Source organism: Hermetia illucens, chromosome 3, assembly GCF_905115235.1.
Source record: "Hermetia illucens chromosome 3, iHerIll2.2.curated.20191125, whole genome shotgun sequence".
NCBI classification, from domain to species: domain Eukaryota; kingdom Metazoa; phylum Arthropoda; class Insecta; order Diptera; family Stratiomyidae; genus Hermetia; species Hermetia illucens.
The window spans coordinates 66,403,694-66,424,432 of NC_051851.1; positions in this window are offsets into that span (position 1 = coordinate 66,403,694).

A 20,739-nucleotide genomic window follows, 5' to 3' on the forward strand; every position below is an offset into this window, starting at 1 on the left:
TAAACATTTTCGATATCTGTTTTCGTTTTTAAAATGTCCGAGGTTGAAGTTTCCGAACTGGCCCATTGCCAAAACATGTAGTTCATCGCGGTTCTAGTGCCCATGGGTTTTGATGAGGGATTTTGGTAAAATAAATAAAATGTTTGGAAAGCTCGGTAAACAAAAAACTCAATAAATGTAACTTAAATAGCTCCTCACAAGCTGCGCAATTCTGCCCTTGAAGTTAGTTTTGATTTTTTTAACGTTACTCTTCTTCCTTATCGGTATTCCCTTATACACTTCTTCCCCATCGGTACTCTATTGCCTTCGAGAATCTAGTTCTCATCAATTCTGACCATTCCAATGTTCGAACTGGACATGCATAATATAATATTAGTTAGCAATTTCCAGACTAGTTACTATGACCATCCGGTTGTGGATAAAATCCGGCTCAATAGGTTACGGTGGGCGGGTCACTTAATCCATATGGATGAGGATGATCCCACCCGGAAAGTCTATAAGGGCAATATCTATGGTAGAAAAACAAGACGAGGCAGACCCTGCCTAAGATGGAGCGATAGCGTGGTTTAGGACGCCAGACAACTTTTAGGGATATCGAATTGGTGGACCTCGGCGCAAAACCGGGATGTCTGGAGTTCCTTATTAAGGCAGGCCTAGACCGGATATCGATTGTTGCGGCGTTGATGATGATGAATATTAAAAATTACCCTCCTCTCCACTTGCTACCGACTTCTTTCCTCAGACAACTCGTTCCCCTCCCTTCATTAACCATTGTTTTCCTTGATAAATGTCATATCCCCAGTTCGCCGCCGTTCCAGTTCTACAATGAACCGGTCCTGGTGCCGCTTACATCGCGTTGAACTTTTAGAGTTTAGGTTGCCAGCAACATACGCACTATGTTGACGGATTCGGCAGATCATTCCCCTTTGTCATGATCAATTCGCCCGAATGCATTTAATAATGTGCAATATATGGCGAAATTTAAGGTAATTGCACACTACGAATGAAATGAAATCCCACTCCCGTCACTGAGCCGCGGTCACTACAAGACTACAGAAGAACTGGTGGTCGATTTAATTAGATGCCCGTTACTGATCAGCTGAAACCTAACTGACTTAGCGGTAGGTCCGTTTCTCGAATAGTGTGCGGCTGATGTAGTCTAGTATTGGGTATTGAATCTAGAAATAGAGTTCAAACGGTCTCTGCATTCCTGATCGAATTTCGAGATGATCAAAGTACTACTCAAGGGCTTTAGTTTCGCCTGGTTATCGTTATTGATTGCAATGCCCCTGCCTTTCAACTGTCATCAATCATCCAGTTTGCCGCCCTGAGGATCACATCTACTTCAGTTTGAAAAACCGTTGAATATTGTCGCAAAGGCTAAGCCCATTTCTCGTTTTTTCTCGAGAGGTAGGCCCCTGCTCCAAGACCCTATTCTGTTTTTGAGCGATGGGTATACAAGAACTGGATTCATTTTGCCAGTAACTCTTCCAACGCTTTGTGTCCCCCAGGTAAGTTGTTTCCCAATAGATCCAAGCGAATTATTCTGGTTTGAAGAAATATGTGCAGGAGCTGCAAATTGGGCAATGCATTTCGAGTTGCGCCGTATGTCTTGCCCATGGCACCGGTAATACTCAGACACACAATTCTTTTCAGTGTGACTAGTTTACAGTGAAAACTTTTACCTTAACCCACCACACTACGGATGCATAAGTGAACATCGATAGCAATATACATCCACATTACCACATGAGGTAGTCCCTATGGCGAGGCAATGGTCCGTCTGCAGAGCCCATAAACTGTGAGAGCTCATTTCTACATGTTTCTTCCAACGAAGCTTTTCATTTAGGGTAACTCCCTCCACTTCTTCGAAGAGTTGAGGGTTTGTGCCTCTCATCGCGGGGAGGCAAAGTCCATCATGTTCTCCCCTTTTTAGAAGTAATACCATTGTGGTTTTATTTGGATTAACTAAAAGTCAATGCCTGAGGCACCAATCGTCAATCAGTCAGCAGCATGTTATAAATTTCAACAGATCGTTCAGAGATTCCGATCAACAGCAAGCACCGCCACGTCAACAGCATAAGCTTGAGCGTGTATTAGCAAATTTTGCAGTTCGCACAGTAATGAGTCGATCAGCATATTCCACAGAAGAGGCGATAGCACAACTCCTTGAGGCAGCCTTTCGTTCCTTCTGTTGCGACCGACAATGCCTTTTGCAGACAGCAATCTTTGCATTAGCATACCATAAATAAATTAATTAAAGCATCATCGACACCATGCATTCTGGCGGCATCACAAAGTTTTTGAAACGGCGCACAGTCAAACGCCCCATCAATATTCACGAACACTTTCATTGCGTACTCACCTTTCAGAGTTGCATCCGCTATCTTTGAATGAAGAGCTGACTCACAGGACTTTCCACGCTGGTAAGCATGTTCGTTTTCATTTAGTGGGTGCGACCTTAGCGCCTTCCCGCGAATGTGATACTTAACAAGTCTGCATGAATGAGGTCAAGCTGATCTGTCAGAAGTTCTTCGGATTTGAATAGTCATCTTTCACAGGTCTCGGAATGAAGACTGCCTTAACCTTCTACCAAAACACGTATCAAAAAACAAGACATGCTAGAAAAATATTTCTTAGCAGTCACTCGTTCTAAGTACTCTATACCCTCCTTTAGCATTGCTGCTGAAATGTTTAAAGGACAGTATGGCAACTCTCACTTTTTCATTTGCAACAACCCCTTTTGCTGTGTTCCAATTCACCTTAAATGGGTTACAGGAATCGCCAACTCTCTCCCTCCACCTTTTTTTGCCACTCCCCCCACCCCTTTGTTTGCAAAACAAAACCTTATTAAAATCGGTTCAATGTCTGCCTGTCTCTCTGTCTGTCTGTCGCACGCAGTTTTCTCAGAAACTGCTGTACCGATTGACACGAAATTTGGTGAGAAGGTGGGAACTGTGAACGCCCAGACATGCAGTGAGTGATATCCTTCTACGTTGAGATTTAGGGGGGGTCCCCATACATGTAAGAGGGGGTGTGAACATTTTTTTCACCGAATATAGTCATGTGGGGTATCAAATGAAAGGCCTCGATTAGCACTTTTCGAAGCCTTCTTAGTTTTGAAATTTGTTAGAAAGGCGGGGAGTGGGAGGGTGGAATGTGATGACTTAACGTACCCATTCTTAGAAACTGCCCAAACGAAAAATCTGAAAAAAATTCATGAAGCTGCCTCTATATGGTGCCCAGGCCTCAAAATACTCCCCATATCGATATCTGTTTAAATTAAGTTAATAATAGTATCAACTTTGATCAAAATCATACTATTGATAACAAAGTGATAGTAGCTCAAAGTTGCCTTTACCGTGTAAATTACTGCAACTAAATATCAATATCACACTAAAGTGTGTAGTCAGACATGCTAAGTGCATGTACATAACGGGCTACGTACAAATGGGATAGTGCTATACTCAAATGTACCTACAGAAGAAGCAAACAAAACCTTTTATACACAAAGCGCCCAGCTTCCGGTTTCCTGACTTGTTATTGTTTTTATAAGCACGGTCCAAAAGTCGTGCAGTTCCCGGTTTCACCAAGGCATTGTTTCACCAGTTTGGCCCCGGGCCTTGGGAATAAGCGTAGGCCTAGGATAATCTTCATAGCACTCTAAAAGTATGCAATTCAGAGCTACCAACTAATTTTACAGCGCCAAAGGAGTCCTTAGTCACCTCGGGAGCTGTGCTTTATTGCTAAAAAGTTCATTGAAATTTGGCCAATCCCGTTTCCTAGTATTTTGTTTTTATATTACAGTATCTTCGCCTGCAATAATCAGATTGAATGACAGTGAGACTTCGTCTAGCATTCACCAGCCTGTTATCAAATCTAACACCTTTGAAGTACTGATTGTTAGGTCAATTATTTCATTTCTTTTCGGTCCTTCGAACGTGGGGGCGCACTTTACGTTTGCAGTCACGAGACCAGCTGAAGTGATGAAATAAAATAATTTCTCTCCTCTTGGATTGCAACGAATATGTTGAGCGTTCGTATCACAATCTATTAAGAGTTTGAGAATAGTTGATTCTGCATATGCTATCAGATCCCTTAATTGTTGCGTCGACGGAGGACACAAAGAACCAAGGGTAAATAAGCAGAGGAAACTATGATGTTTTTCCTCCCGCTATTAATCTAGTACTGTAAGATGACCGTAACTAGGTCCTGAGAATAGAACGGTCTCAGCATGGTTACCTCTTATGGTCTTATGGATCTTTCATTGTAAAAGATCCTAGTCCCCCTTACCGATCCAATGCCACAGACTTTATTGAAACCAACCCATGGCTCTTGCATCAGAAAAATGTAGGGGTTGTTCTTTGTCTTTGTTAACCTCGCTGCCAGCAGATAGGAGGCTTTGGCATGCTGCGAGCTGATTTGACCAACCTTTATGTTCTCACCATTGCGCACCATTCAAAGAACTATACTAACAAATCTTTCGTTGATTGGATGATATGATAACATTTTAGTACGTTTCGAATATTAATTAATCTACTATCTTATCATGGTCCGTAAAATAGTAACTACAGGTTGCGTCCGTAGAGTGCCATTCCCGCCCAGCTATGGTATTTGTTATTCACACAGCGCGCCCATCGATACCAAACTCTGATCGTTATTGTAGCAATATCTTTTTTTCGGTAACCTTGCATGTAGCGTAGTCAAACAACGATGAAGAAAAGATACGATTTGAACTAATCTGGCATTCACTTTGCTGGATAAAAGTGGGTCAAATTTATCAAAAAATTAAACAACGTTTGGTGGGTCCTCAACGGGGATGTAGCTCAGATGGTAGAGCGCTCGCTTAGCATGTGAGAGGTACCGGGATCAATGCCCGGCATCTCCAGGATATTATTTTTACCGTTCTTCAAATCTGGTAATGCAGCAATGTTAGAGACAAGCTAAGACTTTCAAGACTTAAGTTCGGTTTAAATAAAACCCAGTTGAACTTACATAAATGATACAATGTGTGGGTTAGCATTTCGCTACTTGTTGATCATGCCAATTGGTTTTAGTGCAATCTTACTCAGTGAATGGTCAATTGAATTAATTATAGGTTGACGATTGCTTTTTAAACTACTTCAACGGGGATTTAGCTCAGATGGTAGATGGTGCTCGCTTAGCATGTGGGAGGTACCCGAACCAATGCCCGACATCTCCAAGTATGGTTAAACACACATTTTATAGTGAAAGGAGTAGTGCAAAAGGAAATTGTATTAGGTATATAAGTGGCTTTTATCGCCAATGACTGGTATCTTCTCAATACCTATGTAATTTGACGAGTACTAAATGAGTAAGAAGTAATGATTACCAGAAGAATGTACTACACTATCAAGGAACTAGAAATCATTCCGTGTTTTCAACTAAGGACTAACCAATAAATCCATTCCCGTTTGATCAGGGTTAAGCTTTTAGGTCGCTTTAAGTTACTCTGCACATCTATTTTGGATAATGTGTTTATTCAATTCTTGATTACAAAATCAGAGTGTCCTTGAATTTAAATAAGCTAAACACATTATTTATTAACGTTATTCCCGAGGACGGTCAAAAGAGTGTACCATCTTCATTAGATTATGCCCACTGATTCTAGCAGGGGAAATTTGTCCTACGGGGGGGATATTAAAAAGGGTCAAAGCTGACCACAACCTAAAGGATCTAGGCAGGAAAGTCAGCAGAATTTCAAGGACCCAGTTCCGTGAACATGTTTGAGCTGAAAAAATCCAGCTTGAGAAAAACTGATGGCTTTCGAACTCAAGTTAAGAACTCGCCTGGGAAGAATGTCACAATAAGGGCCGAAAAACATGAGGTCTATACACAGTGCAAAGATCTCGATGAAATGACATCCAAAGGAAAAATTTGCACTGCCTTGACGGAACAGTTCAAGTTGGAAAAACTTGGAGTCCATTGTGAGTTTGCGGAAAGTCTATGGGACCCCAAATGTTAATTGTGCGAAGGGAAGGAGGGCTGGGATTACCGGAATATTGCCGGAAGTGCTAAATGCCCGAAATTTAGGAAGGCGCTGACTTCAATGAGAAAATGAGGTTTATTCAAATAAACCTCAATCATTGCAGGCTTGGTCAGGATTTACTCGAGCAGACCACCTACTAATCCGAGATAGAAATTCCCACCATTAGCCAATCCTATAGAAACCGTCGCGGTGACGTGTAGGTGACAGATTCCACTAGTGGTGCGACCGACTAGTCATACAATGTACCGGGGGTCAGACAGCCAGTGGCTTTGTGTGGACGAAAATAAACGGGGTATATGTGTACGCCATACCAAGTCTAACACTGTCCGAATCCAGGGAAATGTTTGGCAGTCTTGTTCGCAACGGAAGGGGCTGTAGTCCAAGGGTGATTGCGGGTGACTTCAAGGACCCAACTTGAGTGGGGTAGCAGAGAGGCAAATGCAAGGGCCCGCAGTCTATTAGACGCTTTTGCATAGCTGGATATAATTCTGGCTAACGAAGGTTATGTAAATGCCTTTCAAAAATGGGGCTCTTCCTCATTCATAGACCTAACCTTTGTCAGCCCTGCACTGGCGCGCAGTGTGTCCTGGTGCGTTAGCAAGGGCTATACCCACAGCGATCATCACGCAATCTTCTTTGAGTTATGTGTGGGGCTATAGGGCAGAGGATCATCATGCTATAAACCGAGAAAGATGCAAGGCTGGTCTGCAAAATCTCTGGATGAGCACCTAATAAAGCAGACGCCTCTACGAAACGAGCGGTCCATGTGGCTCAATGCATCGCCAAAGCATGTAACGGGTCCATACCTAGGAGGTGCTTATTCCCCAGTAGAAGAACCACCAAAGTACTGGTGGAAGACTGAGAACTGGAGATTTGTGGTAAAATAGGAGATAAGAAGCTCCGAGTGTGGATGGCGTACCAAACAGGGCCCTTAAGCTTGGCGTGAAATCCATACCGGACATGTTTGCTGAGTTGTTCGAAGCGGTATTTCCGGCAGTATGGAAACGGCAGAAGTTAGTACTATTGCCTAAGGCTGGTGAACCTCCAGGCAAACCAACCTTCTACAGACCTATTTGTCTTTTGGACACTGTGAGGAAAATGCTAGAGCGAGTAGCCTCCAATAGATTACTCCCGGTTGTTAAGAGCCAGGAAAGCCTCGCAGATCGGCAGTATGGGTTCCGGAAAGCCAGATCATTGATGCCATCCAAGTGGTTGCTAGCTTGGCTGCGGACCAAATCACGGAAAAGTAGTACTAGCAAATATTGCGTGGTGGTGACCCTGAACGTGAGAAATGCGTTCAATTCAGGCCAATTGGAACCTAATACGGGAATTTTTGACGAAGATTGGTATTCCCACTTATCGCGCAGCTATTGTCAATAGCTATTTAGAAGAAAGGAGGCTTTGGTATGACACTGATGACGGACCCCCGGAGTATGTTGTCCCTCCGGGTGTTCCACACTGGGTACTGGACCCACTGCTGTGGAACGTCATGTACAACTATGTTCTCATCTTCCGATTCCGGAGGAAGCCACGTGGTGGTTTACGCTGACGATATAACCCTGGTTGTTGTCGCAAAGCGTCTTTAACCTGGCCTTAGAGAAAGTGACCCGTGATGCTGAGGTAAATGCAAGAGGTACGATCCTCTTCAAGTCCACCCAACTACTGGCCTATGCTGACGATATCGACATCATGGGAAGAACCACCCGAGACGTACAAACTGCCTTCATCCAGATCGAGCAGGCGGCAATTTGCACGACATCTTGGGCTGCAGATCAAGGCAAGACAAAGTATATGGTGGCAATGTCAGCACCGAAAATCAACCAACCAACAATATCAAACCCCACTGGTCAAACGGGAAGAATAAAGATAGGAGAATATAACTTTGAGATCGTTGTATACTTGGGTTCTTAGCAAGAAGAATTGCAAACTCTTGGCTGCCTTCGAGAGAAGAATCCTTCGAAGAATTTTTGGCCCCTATATGAGGATGGACGATTCCGTAGCCTACATAATGGCGAAATCTCTGAGCGATACCATGACCGTCCGGCTTAATAGGTTACGGTGGGCCGATCACTTAATCCGAATGGATGAGGATGATCCAGCCGGAAAGTCTATAAGGGCAATATCTATGATAGAAAAAGAAGACGAGGCAGACCCTGCCTAAGATGGAGCGAAGGCGTAGGTTAGGACACCAGACAGCTTTTAGGGATATCGAATTGGTGAAGCTCGGCGCAAAACCGGGATGTCTGGAGTTCCTTATTAAAGCAGGCCTAGGCCGGATACCAGTTGTTGCGCCTTTGATGATGATGATGTTGCCGCAAAACATCTCGAAGGTGCAATATGCCTACAATACTTATAACAAAGCATCCACCGCAATTTTGGCCCTGGCAGATGCCAAACATGGGGGCCACAGCATGCCTTCAGGTTACTTATAGCTAAGGTAGTGAGTTCCACCCTGCTCTATGTAGCTCCAGTTTGGGGAAAGGCATAGCAAGTCACATTTAACGTTAACAAACTGAGTGCAATCTATACAAGAACAGCCCTAAGGGGAATGATGCCCATTAACATATTGGCAGATAAGATGACGAACATACACAATGCGAAGTCTATCTCCCTTTTATCGCAGACAAAGAGCGCTGAAAGGGAGAGATCTCTATATAAATGGATAGAGCGTTGGAAAAGCTCGGAAAAGGGTCAGTGTAGACATAGGCTCATCCCTGCCATCAAGGAGTGGTTGAAGAAATGGTACGGTGTGATTAATTATAATCTTACCCGGTTCCTTACGGGGCATGGAGAATATCTCACCCGATTTTCCAAACTGCAATAGAGTCCCAGAGGATCCAGAGCACAGCATTCTTTCACTGTCCAAGATTTGTGGAAGAAAGGAAGCACCTAGAGGAAACTCTAGGAGAGGTGCTCTTATCAGAAACTCTGGTGCGAAGAATGTTAGCATGTCAGAGAGACTGGAATGTGCATCAACTCCATGATTGCATCTATCCACAGCAAACTGAGGAAGGCAGAAGAGAGGAGAAAAGTGCAGTTACGCACACCTCATAGGGACGAAAGGTAACTAAGCTGAAGTGATCTGATTGCGCCCCGTCATGTGATACCTTATGGCGGTTCCACAGGACTTGGGAGGATTTTAGGTTTTGGTTTTAGTGGGTAAGAATCCCATACGTTGGCGTGTCCAGGCCAGTGTCTTTTGAAGATTTCCACCTTCTCAAACAAAAAAAGACAACACATCGCACACAGAAATACAAGATGCCCTGAGCCGCAAGGGAGTGCTAACAAGTACTGGAATACAGGTCCAGGATTACGTGGACGACATTGTTTTAATCTGTAGGGGCAAATATGAGGATCCCTTATGTGATAGAATCAAAACTGGACTAAGGGTTACTAGTGCCTGGTACAGGAAGGTGGGACTACGCATCAGTCTAGCCAAAACCACCATTCACTAGGAGATGTAAGCTTGGTCCCCTGAAAGCCATAAGGTTACAAGATATGGAGAGGAAACGAGAAACAGAAGAGAATGGGGTTGCAGCCCGAAGATACTACCTTGGATATATACTGCAATAGTAAGACCAATGATTACCTCTGGGGCAGTAACCTGGGCAGAAAAAACACACACAAGCCAGGGAGTTACATAAACTCCAAAGACAGTGGGGCAATGAGGGCATGCCCAACGGCATCCCTGGAAGTCCTCTTGAGATTAAACCTTGTCCATCTGCACATACAGATGCAGGCAAGGAGTATCAGTGAGGCGGGGAGCTGCCTAAACCGAAGGAAGATTGATTTTCTTTCTAGGTGGTATTCCCAAATACTAATACCAACGGATTACATGACAACGAGGTTTCACTTTGATAACAAGTTTGAAACACGTTGGAGTAACAAGGCAAACTGAAAGAGCGTAGCTGGGATATACGGCTTAAACCAGCAACTGATTACTTGGCATACTGACGGATCCCTCATAGCATAGGGAACGAGTGCCGGTGTCATCGGTCCATGGAAAATGTACTTGGAGCCAATGGGTAGGTACATTAGTATATTTCAGGCGGAAATATACGCCATAAACAGATGTGCTTCCTTTAATCTCCAAAGGAACTACATGGGGCAGAACATTGCTATTCTCACCGACAGTCAAGCAGCGATCAAGGCGCTTAGGTCCAGGTGAATTCTAAACTGGTATGGGAATGCTTTGAGAGACTATATACGCTCGGCTTGTCCAAACAGGTCTGGATACTATGGATTTCAGGCCATGTTGGGTTGGAAGGCAATGAGGCAACAGACAAACTAGCCAAGTAGGGAGCAGGGTCGCCTTTACACGGGCCAGAACCCCTCCGTGGAATCGGAAACGGTTTCATAGCTATGGCATTAAAAAATGAAGAAGAGCGGCTGAGGGAACTATACTGGGCGGGCCTATCAGGGATGAAGCAGTCTAGGGTGCTTATTGGGGGTAGCCGACAAAGGATTGCTTAAACCTCACCAAAGAGAACCTCCGAATCATAGTGGGAATTCTCACTGGTGACTGTCGGCTAAACTATCACCTTGGGAAGCTAGGGATATCTAGGGACACTGCCTGCAGATTTTGTGCGGAGTGTGATGAAAGCTCTATACACGATCTGGGACAAAGTAGGTCGAGGCATCTGGGAGAACACTTAATGCCAGATGCAATGTTGAAAGACCTGGAAGTAGAAAATATACTAAATTTCCTAACGGTTATAGGCTTGCCTGAAATACTATGATAAATACCCTATAATCAGCAAAAGGGGGGCACAATAGTTCTTTAAGGGCGCGGTGCGACTTTCCCTTAACAGAATAATATGATTCTCAATCATATAACCCCCTTTGAAGTTCTGTCTCCTAAGCCACATGGATCTGTTAGCTGAGTTCTATTCGAAGCACGAAATGAACGTATTGTCATAACTCGGGCCAAAAGTCGTTGGCACACTAAAATATGGATAAAATATTCAATCTTATTTTTAATTCTATTTCTACTGTATACTTTTAATGAAATTTTGCTTCCCAACTCAGATGAAGTTAAGTTCGCGCCATAGAACACATCCAAAGCAACATTGTAATTTGTATTTTTGCAGTTAAAAGGGGGACACCTTATTTAAATATTCACTACAATTGTGTTATATGTATTTGCTTGTGAATAAAAATCAAGAACAGACAGAGATGACTGAACTAGAATTGTATATAACTCGGTTTACATAAAAGGAGTGAAGAAAAAGAACCTTTTCAAATTAATCAATACCAATAGCTCTCATTTGAGTGTGACGCTCTTATTCTCCGAATACGGCCAACTCTCGAAACTCAAGTCGAACATACAACTGAAAAAAGTTTCATCTTGAGATGGTATCTCCCCAAACTACCTTTATTGCACTGAAAAGAAAGGATAACAAAAGCTGATATCAAGTCCCAGAAAGTTTGAAATGGATTGTCTAAAGCATAAATTATTGACAAAGTTAACAGCAGATCGAGGGCTATCGAACTCTCTTTTAAAATAGAAGAAGGCTTTTTACGAAAAGAAGGTAGGCAAATTCCTTCTGTCGGAATGAAGACACGCGAGAGGGTTTCTTTGTAATAGAGTGATAACCAGGATTCCATATAAAGTGTTTCGCTGGAGTAGCAATGAAATTTCAACAGTGCGGCTATTGTGAAGGAAAAGAAATGGAATGGCCGGCGATGTCCTATTTTTACGTCACTTGAAATATGCAAAGGTATCTGTGGTTTTTAGTGATATTGAGTACACATCAATTTTAGAGACACTGAAATATGTAAGTTGGAAAAAGGAAAAGGATAATTATAATAATCGTTGGGGCAAGAATCTGTATTGAATCAGGGCCTTGAAGTGTGTTAGAGCACTTCATTCAAGACCGTAACGGTATACTACAGGATTATAGTTACCTTATAGGAGGCAATGTGGTCAGTATTGCGCTCGCCCGAGATTATTATCCTGATTTTGACTTAGGTACTCATTCACAACTGAGTCGACTGGTATCCGATATCCAATCACGATAGCAAATTCCTCTGCCCCCAGTGAAATTTGAACCGCGATCTTCCACTACGACAGCCCAGCGCTCTAACCACTTGAGCCATCCGGATAAAAAGGAAAACCATCATCATCATAATCATCAACGGCGCAACAACCGGTATCCGGTCTAGGTCTGCCTTAATAAGGAACTCCAGACATCCCAGTTTTGCGTCGAGGTCCACCAATTCGATCTCCCTAAAAGCTGTCTGGAAAAGGAAAATGGTGGGATTTAATTTGAATACCTGGAGATAGCGCGATGTAGGAGAACTTCAAAGACTTATAAAGTATTCATCGCTTGCATCATGTACCGCTCAATTTAAGGTACTTGTCTACTTCGCATCATTGACCTTCATTGTCATGCATTGGTGGCAATAGGAGCAATTTCCTTATAATCAGCATAACCGCACAACTTTGGAAAAATACTTCAAGTATGCAGCCAGCCATGGGTTCTTTGTAGTGCTGAATTAGTAAAAAGGGCAATGATTATGTGTTATAATGTGTCCGGATAACTCAGTGGTTAGAGCACTAGGCTGTCATACGGATGGTCGCGGCGCAAATCTCACTGGTGGCAGTGGAATTTGCATCGTGATTTGACGTCGGATACCAGTCGACTCAGTTGTGAATGGGTACCTGAGTCAAACCAGGGTAATAATCTTGGGCGAGCGCAATGCTGACCACAGTGCCTCCTACGGGATACTGTCATCCTGTAGTGTACCGTTACGGTCTTCAATGAATTGCTCTAACACATTTCAATGCCCTGATCCAATATGAATTGTTGCGCCAACGATTATTATTATTATTAATAAATCCATAAGAGCACGAGCCTGTATCCTGAGAGAAAAGTTATTTGATTTCATTATTTCAAAATATCTCATGATGGCAAACATAGGGTGTGTACAAATTGGATCCAACAATTTGTACTTCAAACACCCGAATTCTGTTATAAAACCAGGTGGTACGTTCAGAAACTACAGATTTGACCCAATGCAGATTCTCTTGGAAGAACAGGTGATTGAATTGGACAGGTGAGGATTGCCGGTTTCTACAAGCCCTTCAATGCCCTTCAAGTGCTGCAAGAGGAGCTAGAAGATTACGAGAGTGTGGTTACCAGCGGAAAAGTAAGAGCTACTATACTGTATGTTGAAAATTTCAAAGCATTTATTCAGCGATGCTAAAAGAGGGTATAAAAACCTAGAGCGACCTCTAGGAAATATCTTTCTGGCGAGTTTTGTTTAGAGATACGTGCCTACCTCTTGGCTAACGATTAAGGTAGTCTTCTTGTCAAGTCCTGGGAAGGATGACTACTATAACTCAGAGAACTTCACACAAATTACCTTAACATCATTTCGGCAGAAATATCGGACGGATTGGTTGAGCGTCCTATTCACAGGAAGGCGTTAAAACCCCATTCGCTAAATAAAAACCAACATGCTTATCAAGGATACCTTCTACGAGGCAGTAAAGCGACCCTGAAGCCTGTCGCAAGTATGATATCAAAATTATACTTGGAGGTTTGAACAATTAAGTAGAGACGGAGCCCGTATTCAGAAGATACTTTAGCTTCCATAGCACAAACGATAACGGATTCGGAATTGGGGATTATTCAGTTGGCAGCATCGCTCCGACAATCAGGTCAAAGTGAATACTGAAAACGTCCACAACAAAGCCCTCCGTAACAACTATAAAGGGGAACTAGACGCTGTAATTACCGCAGTTATTACAGTATCACTCCGTGTGCAAAAACATACATATAAATATGTATATAGGTAAATTAAATACCACTAGTGCTAACGTACCACGCCTTATTGAACACTACCCGCAAACTACACCAACTGATGTCAAATTGTATACTTCTAGGATGACTTTAAGAGGGGGTCTCGAGTAAATTTCCAAAATATAATAATATACCATTATTAACTTTATTAGTCCAGATATCGGGACTGAAAATATTTTGGGGCCTGTGATTTTTTAAAATTTTTCAGTTACATATATATTATGTAATAGGTTCTGAGAACGAGACCTTTTACACTTTTTGGCGCACACATTTTGAGCCCTCGCTCTCGAAGAGTACTAATCGAACCCCTTCATTTAATACTCCACATGAATATATACAAAATGGCACCACCTGCTATATGTAAAGGGATGTAGAAGACAGCTCCTCACCAAATTTCGGACCAATAAGTTCGGCCTTTTTTGAGTAAATCGGGTTTGACAGACAAACGGACAGGCGGACGGTTTTGTTCCACAGTAAACTTTGAAAAAGTAGAAAATTGAATGGTGTTTGCTTTTCAAAAATTTGGAGGGGAATAACCCTTCAACTCTCCGAAGAAATGAAAAATGTATCTGGGAGTTATTTCAGATGAGAACCTTCTTTGCATGAAGGCATACACTGGCCTCGACATGATGTTTCAGGTCTTATGTTGTAATGTCTGTATTTATTACTACCATTATATATTTCCATATTCTGATGGGTTAAGGTGACACGAAAGATTTTTCACTGTAAGGTAACCTCACTGCAAAACACTGTACGCCTCCACCTGTGCTATAAACATGTTACTAGATTCTCAATTCGCAATGTCTGGCTAATTGACGTATATGCTCCAAAGCAAGACAATGGGTGCCTTAGTAAAAGACTAATCCTATAATTGCCTTAAGTCAGTATTTGCTCTCAAACCACATAAAGATAGTACTCGGCGATTTTGAAGAGTAGATCGGAAAAGAAACAGTGCAGGCCACAGTCTCCACGATATATTATATATTAACTAACGAAAACTGGAGCAGGGTCAGAGCAAAACGTGAGTGCCAGATAGCAAATAATGGAACTGGTATCCCAACCCCAACTAACACGTTCGATATTGCAAAAGTAGCAGAACTATTAAATGGCATCGAAAAACGTCGGAGTGTCTGAAGAATAAATCCTTCAGACCCAGAATCGATACCAGGGAGCGGAGTTAGCTAAAACAAGTCGAGAAACCAGAAGCCGGACGCTTCAAGTATGAAAGGTTTTGTGTATTTCTTTTATAAAGACATTGTGCATTTTTTTTCATATTTTTCGGTAGGGTGGTTTCTGAGAAAGGGTCCGTTAAAGAAATGATCAGTTTCGGCTCCCCGCACTCCGCATCTTTCCAAAAAATGTCAAAATTAATACCGGCTTTCTGACTATATTTGATGAAAAAAGATTTTACACCCACCTTTTGCAAAGTCAATGTAGAATTATGTAACTCACTGTATGCTTGAGCGTTCACAGTTTCCACCTTTCCACCAAATTTGGTGTGAATCGTTACAACCATCTCCGAGAATAATGCGTGTGACGGACACACAGAGAGATATACAGCAAACCGATTTTAATAAGGTTTTGTTTTCCACAAAATCTTAAAAAACAATCAAGAAAGCTGCAGAGAGACATGAACTTTAACGCAAAAGGAATGAATCAATCGATGAGAAAAACGCTCCATATAAGCAACATCAGGAGCGACCCACAAGACACTAACGAGTTAGGGAGGTCATCCCGTGTGAAGGCCGTTTTTTTTGGTTTTTTTTGCAAATTTTTTGTCAAGAACTGGATAGAGATACAAATACGAATTTTTCACCATAGATTTATTAATATCTTGAGCGTGCACAGTAATTTTTCAACCTCGATAGCATAGTTGATTATTGAAATACAGTGCAATTTATGCACCCATTTCCAAAAAAAGGTGTTTTTCTGCTGCTACGCTAGAGGGCGCTGTGATCATCTTAAAGAAAAAAGTAAACGGCATTTTAACGTACAGACTTAACTACGCTCCGCAAACTAGGACTATTAAAAAATATTAAAAATTAAATTTTTGGTGTCATGTTAAACATTTTTCTCCGAATTTTGGTGTTTTTTCACGGCTTCTTCAATGAATAAAAAAAAACTACTGAACGAATCTCAATTATCCTAGTTTGCGGACCGTAGAAATATGTTCTGAATAAGTCGTGAAAATTTGAAAGAATTTCGTTGGATAGATTTTGGGCTATGGTGGCAGCCGATTTTCAACATGCGGTTTCGAGAAAAAAGCATTTAAAAAGTAGAATGCGATTTTTAGCCATAAAACCTTAACTGACAATTAATCTGCTATACCTAATCCATAAACCTTAGGTTTCTTCATGAAACACATGTACAGCCTTGGCTTCAATTCTTGTCCTTTTAGCGAAGTCATCCGAACGTCATTCGGACCGATAAATACGAATTTTATTACGGCGATCGACCTAAATCTGGCATGTGACTTATCACGTGTTTAACACTATAATTTCCGAACGACTCCGAATATCAAAAAATCACTTTGCCCATATATTCTAAACTATATCTAGATACAATTGATGCCAAAAGAAAAAATCGATTCCGCGGATCCGACACACGGGATGACCCCCTTAAATAAGTAGAATTAAGACGCACCGCTAACGAAATCTGTAGAAAGAAAAAAGAAAATAATTGAATGGGTTCCCTGCTCAGAAAATGTTGTTGTGTATAAGGGAGAAGAAACGAGAATTTCAAGGTAGGAACATAACCATTAATCAGATATTCTCAGTTAAGCAAATATTGGAGGAATATAAGGTTACCGATCTTGAAATTTTGGTTTACTTTAAACAGCAATACGAAAGTATCGAATGCCTAGTACTGTAAACAAAACAGATGTTTCGGCACATTATATAAAAGACTCCAGATTAAATCAAGGCGATGGACTGGTCCCAACATTATTTAATATAACTGTATAATCCAAAAGACTACAGTGGATCTAATTGTGCGCTACAGTATAAATCATCTGGAATCGGAACCCTGACGAAGTACCAAAAGAAGTTGGTCTTAAAATCAACGAAAAGAAGATCAGATGTAGCAAACCAGAAAAGGATGCCAATCAGACAAACTGCTAAACTAACCTCCTATAGTCACGAACAAGTTGGTAGTTTTGTGTGCTTAGATACAAATCTTATGTCTTTATGTATATATGTATGAGGATGAGGAGAGGCAAAGACTCTGAGTACTTAGACCCTAGTCGTCTATTCTACTCGATTCCCCCGTCTAACGGAATATCCCGGATTGGTCTCTGTATCGCAGGATTTCCGTTAGTGGTTGTGCTACCTGCTGCAGTTGGAGCATATCAGTACCAAAAACCTGATATCTAATGCGTCCACAGGATGAACATATATCATCCTTTTTCTGAACATTTGCCCAGTTACTCCTGCAAGTCTTCCTGCTTTTCGCCAGAATAAACTTTACAGTATGATTGTTTGGTCCTGACTAACAGTTTGATGTGTTTTGCAGTATTAAGACTCTGCCACCTGCCATTATGAGAAGCTTGTTTTCAGTTTTTGATAGTAATATTTGCCAATACTACTACACTCCAATTGGTTCCAGTGTGGTCTTGGAGGAAATTGAACCCTCTTTTATGATACTAAGGCATCTATGATTTCAGTTCCCTCTACACCACAATGACCGGGTATCCAGAGTAGTTCCCCCGTATTGAATTTAGAAACAGAGTTCAAACGGTTGGACGATTTTTGAAGTAAACGCCAACAATGCAGCTTCACTATCGTTAAAGATTACGATGTGCCTGCCCTTCGTCAATCACCCAGGTTGCCGTCCTTAAGTTCAGCCTGGAAGACCGTTGCATATTGCCCCAAAGAAAAGCCCCTCCCTCGTTTTTATTCGAAACGTAGACTCCTGAGCCCTAAGTTCGTATGTCGAGGCAAAGGTCCCCTTAAACAGCCCACAAGCTGTGAGTATTCGTTTCAACTTTACCTCGTCATGTTTGTTCCAAAGAAGCTTCTTGTCTAGAATAACCCCAAGTTATTTCACTTATTCGGAGAGTTAAAAGTTTGTATTCTACATCTCTGGATGCCAAGGAATATTCACTTTCGATCTTTTTGAAAATAACACCACTGTGGTTTATTTTTGGATTTACTGAAAGTCCATGCCTGAGGCAACAATTGTCAATCAAATCAACGGTGCTTTGTGTATTTCTAAATACGGTTCCGAAATCTCAACCAACAACTAGCACAGTCACGTCATACGTTAATCCATAAGCTTGAGAGTGCATTGGCAATTTTTGGACTTTGCACAATAGTGAGTCAATCAACATACTCCACAGAAGCGGCGATAGCGCCTTGGAGGTAACTTTTCATCGCTTCTGCTGTCAGCGATCAACACACATTTCAGCATACAGCAATCTCTGCGTTAACGTAGCATAGATTCACTTTATTAAAGTTTCATCAACACCATGCTCTCTGGCGGTACCACAAAGTTCTTGGAAAGGCACACAGTCACACGTCCGATCAATGTCCACGAACACTCCCATCGCGTACTCACCCTTCAGAGTGGCATCCTCTATCTTTGAAACACCATATAATGGCAGCCTCTTGGAATTTTTCAGATTTTTGGGTTGGGTAGTTTCTGAGAATGGGTCCGTTCCGATCAGTTTCGACCACCCGCACTCCCTACCTTTCCAACAAATGTCAAAATTAAGAACGGCTGAGAAAAAAAAAATTACATCCCCCTTTTGCACGTCCCCCCCTTATATTCGAGGTGAAAGGATATAACTCGTTGTATGCGTGAACAGTCACAGTTCCCACTTTTCCACCAAATTTGGTGTCCATTGTTATAACCGTCTCCGAGAAAAATGCGTGCGACAGACAAACAGACAGATGGACAGACAGTTGCCAGATCTCCCATCAGGCGCGATCCCATTTGGTGGATAGGAGCATACCAACTGATATGTAAATATGTGTTCATGCACTTTCTTTTCTTACTGTGTATGGGCTAGTATTAGCTCATCTCTGGTGCGTGGACCAAAATGGCCATGGAAAGGATACCCAGAACATAAAACCACCACGGAAGACGAGAGAAGGAGGAAACTTACGGTGCAGGGGTTCGGAACCCCAATACCGGCGGCATTTGGAAGTGAGCAAGTGGGCTCTCGGTCATCGATATCCCTCGATCGCAGTGCCTCGGTGGTAGACCAATTAACCATCTTGGCATATAATGCTACAAGTGATTTGGGTCTGGAGAAGGAGGTGTTGAAGCGAAGTACGACCTTACCAACTCGGTTGGGATCCCATTTCCTCTCTCCGTCTCCATCTCGTCAAAACCTTAACGAATTTAAAATCTATGCTACAAAAGCACAACTTTTATTTATCGCTTTGTCAAATTATAATGGAATATTAGCATCTTTCGCGAATTTGCCCCTTTCGCCTTAAGTCCACCTAAAGTTTGGAAGCCCTCCAGGCTATAGGGTATCATTCTGGAAATCCTATTATTATCCTAATATTATTAATAACGTTAGGTCGGATTGTCTTTCTCGAGTGAATTGTAGCCCTCCTTTCACTCATGCTTTCTATGAGGATGCTGTCTAAGTATGGATCTATGTATCCGGCACCTCACCCGAAAATGTAAATAATATATAATCATTAGGTATGAACAATACCATTCGGTACCACTCGAAAAGTTTTATAGACATTTCTTTCAATGATCTGATTCGATTAATATTTATTAATCTACTATCTTATCACTGTCCGCAAAAAAGTAACTGCTGGTTGCGTTTATGCCTAGCTCTTTGTTATTGCTACCCAACTACTTGTTATTCACACAACGCATAGACCGGTATTAACCTTTGGTCGTTACTGTTACCAATATTTTTTCTTCACAAGCAATGTGTGTAACAAAGCCAATCAATAGTAGAGAAAGATTTGATTTGAACAAGTATCACATATACTTGGTTGGTTAAAAGTGGGTCAAATTTTCCAAAAAATTAACCATCATTTGCCATGTCCTTAACGGGGATGTAGCTCAGATGGTAGAGCGCTCGCTTAGCATGTGAGAGGTACCGGGATCAATGCCCGGCATCTCCAGGGTCTTTCTTTTGCCGATCTTGAAAACTTGTAATACAACAATATCGAAGACCTTTTAAGACTTTCGAGACCTAAGTTTGACTGCATTAAAACTCAGTGGGAGTTACATAAATAATACAGTATGTATACCGTTTTGTGGGTTAGGTCTTTGCTACTTACTGATCATGCCAGTGTGGTTTCGATGCAATATTATTTAGTGGAAGGCCGGTTCAATCCTGGGTTTTCGATAGGTTTTTAGCCCGTTTCAACGGGGATGTAGCTCAGATGGTAGAGCGCTCGCTTAGCATGTGAGAGGTACCGGGATCAATGCCCGGCATCTCCAGGTACATACATTTTATACTGGAAACATGATTACGCAAAAGGATATTTCTTCATACTATATTTTGTGTATAAAGGTGGTATCGAGCAACGGAGGTGACAACGATTATTATCATCTTCTCAGTAGATCAGTCACTTACAACTAAAATATCAAAAAATTGATTATCACTTCATTTGGCTTATAGACTTATAAAATAAATCCAGCCAGATCATTCCGATTTGATCAGAGCAGAAATTTATATAGAATAAATATGAGGATAACGTGCTTTTCCAATACTTGGGACCGCACCAACATGGCCTTGAATCTGTAAATTAGGACATTGTATGTCTCCTGTACACTTCTCCATGCATGGTTTACCCACTAAAATCACCCCGAATCCCTCCCTACCCGGAAGTAATACTAGTATCAGCTCCTTCCGCTTCCATGCCGCTAGAAATATCTCGGACATACACGCTTCGAGAACAACTCAGCGAGTATGTCCGATCTGGATTTCACGACAAGCTTAAGGGC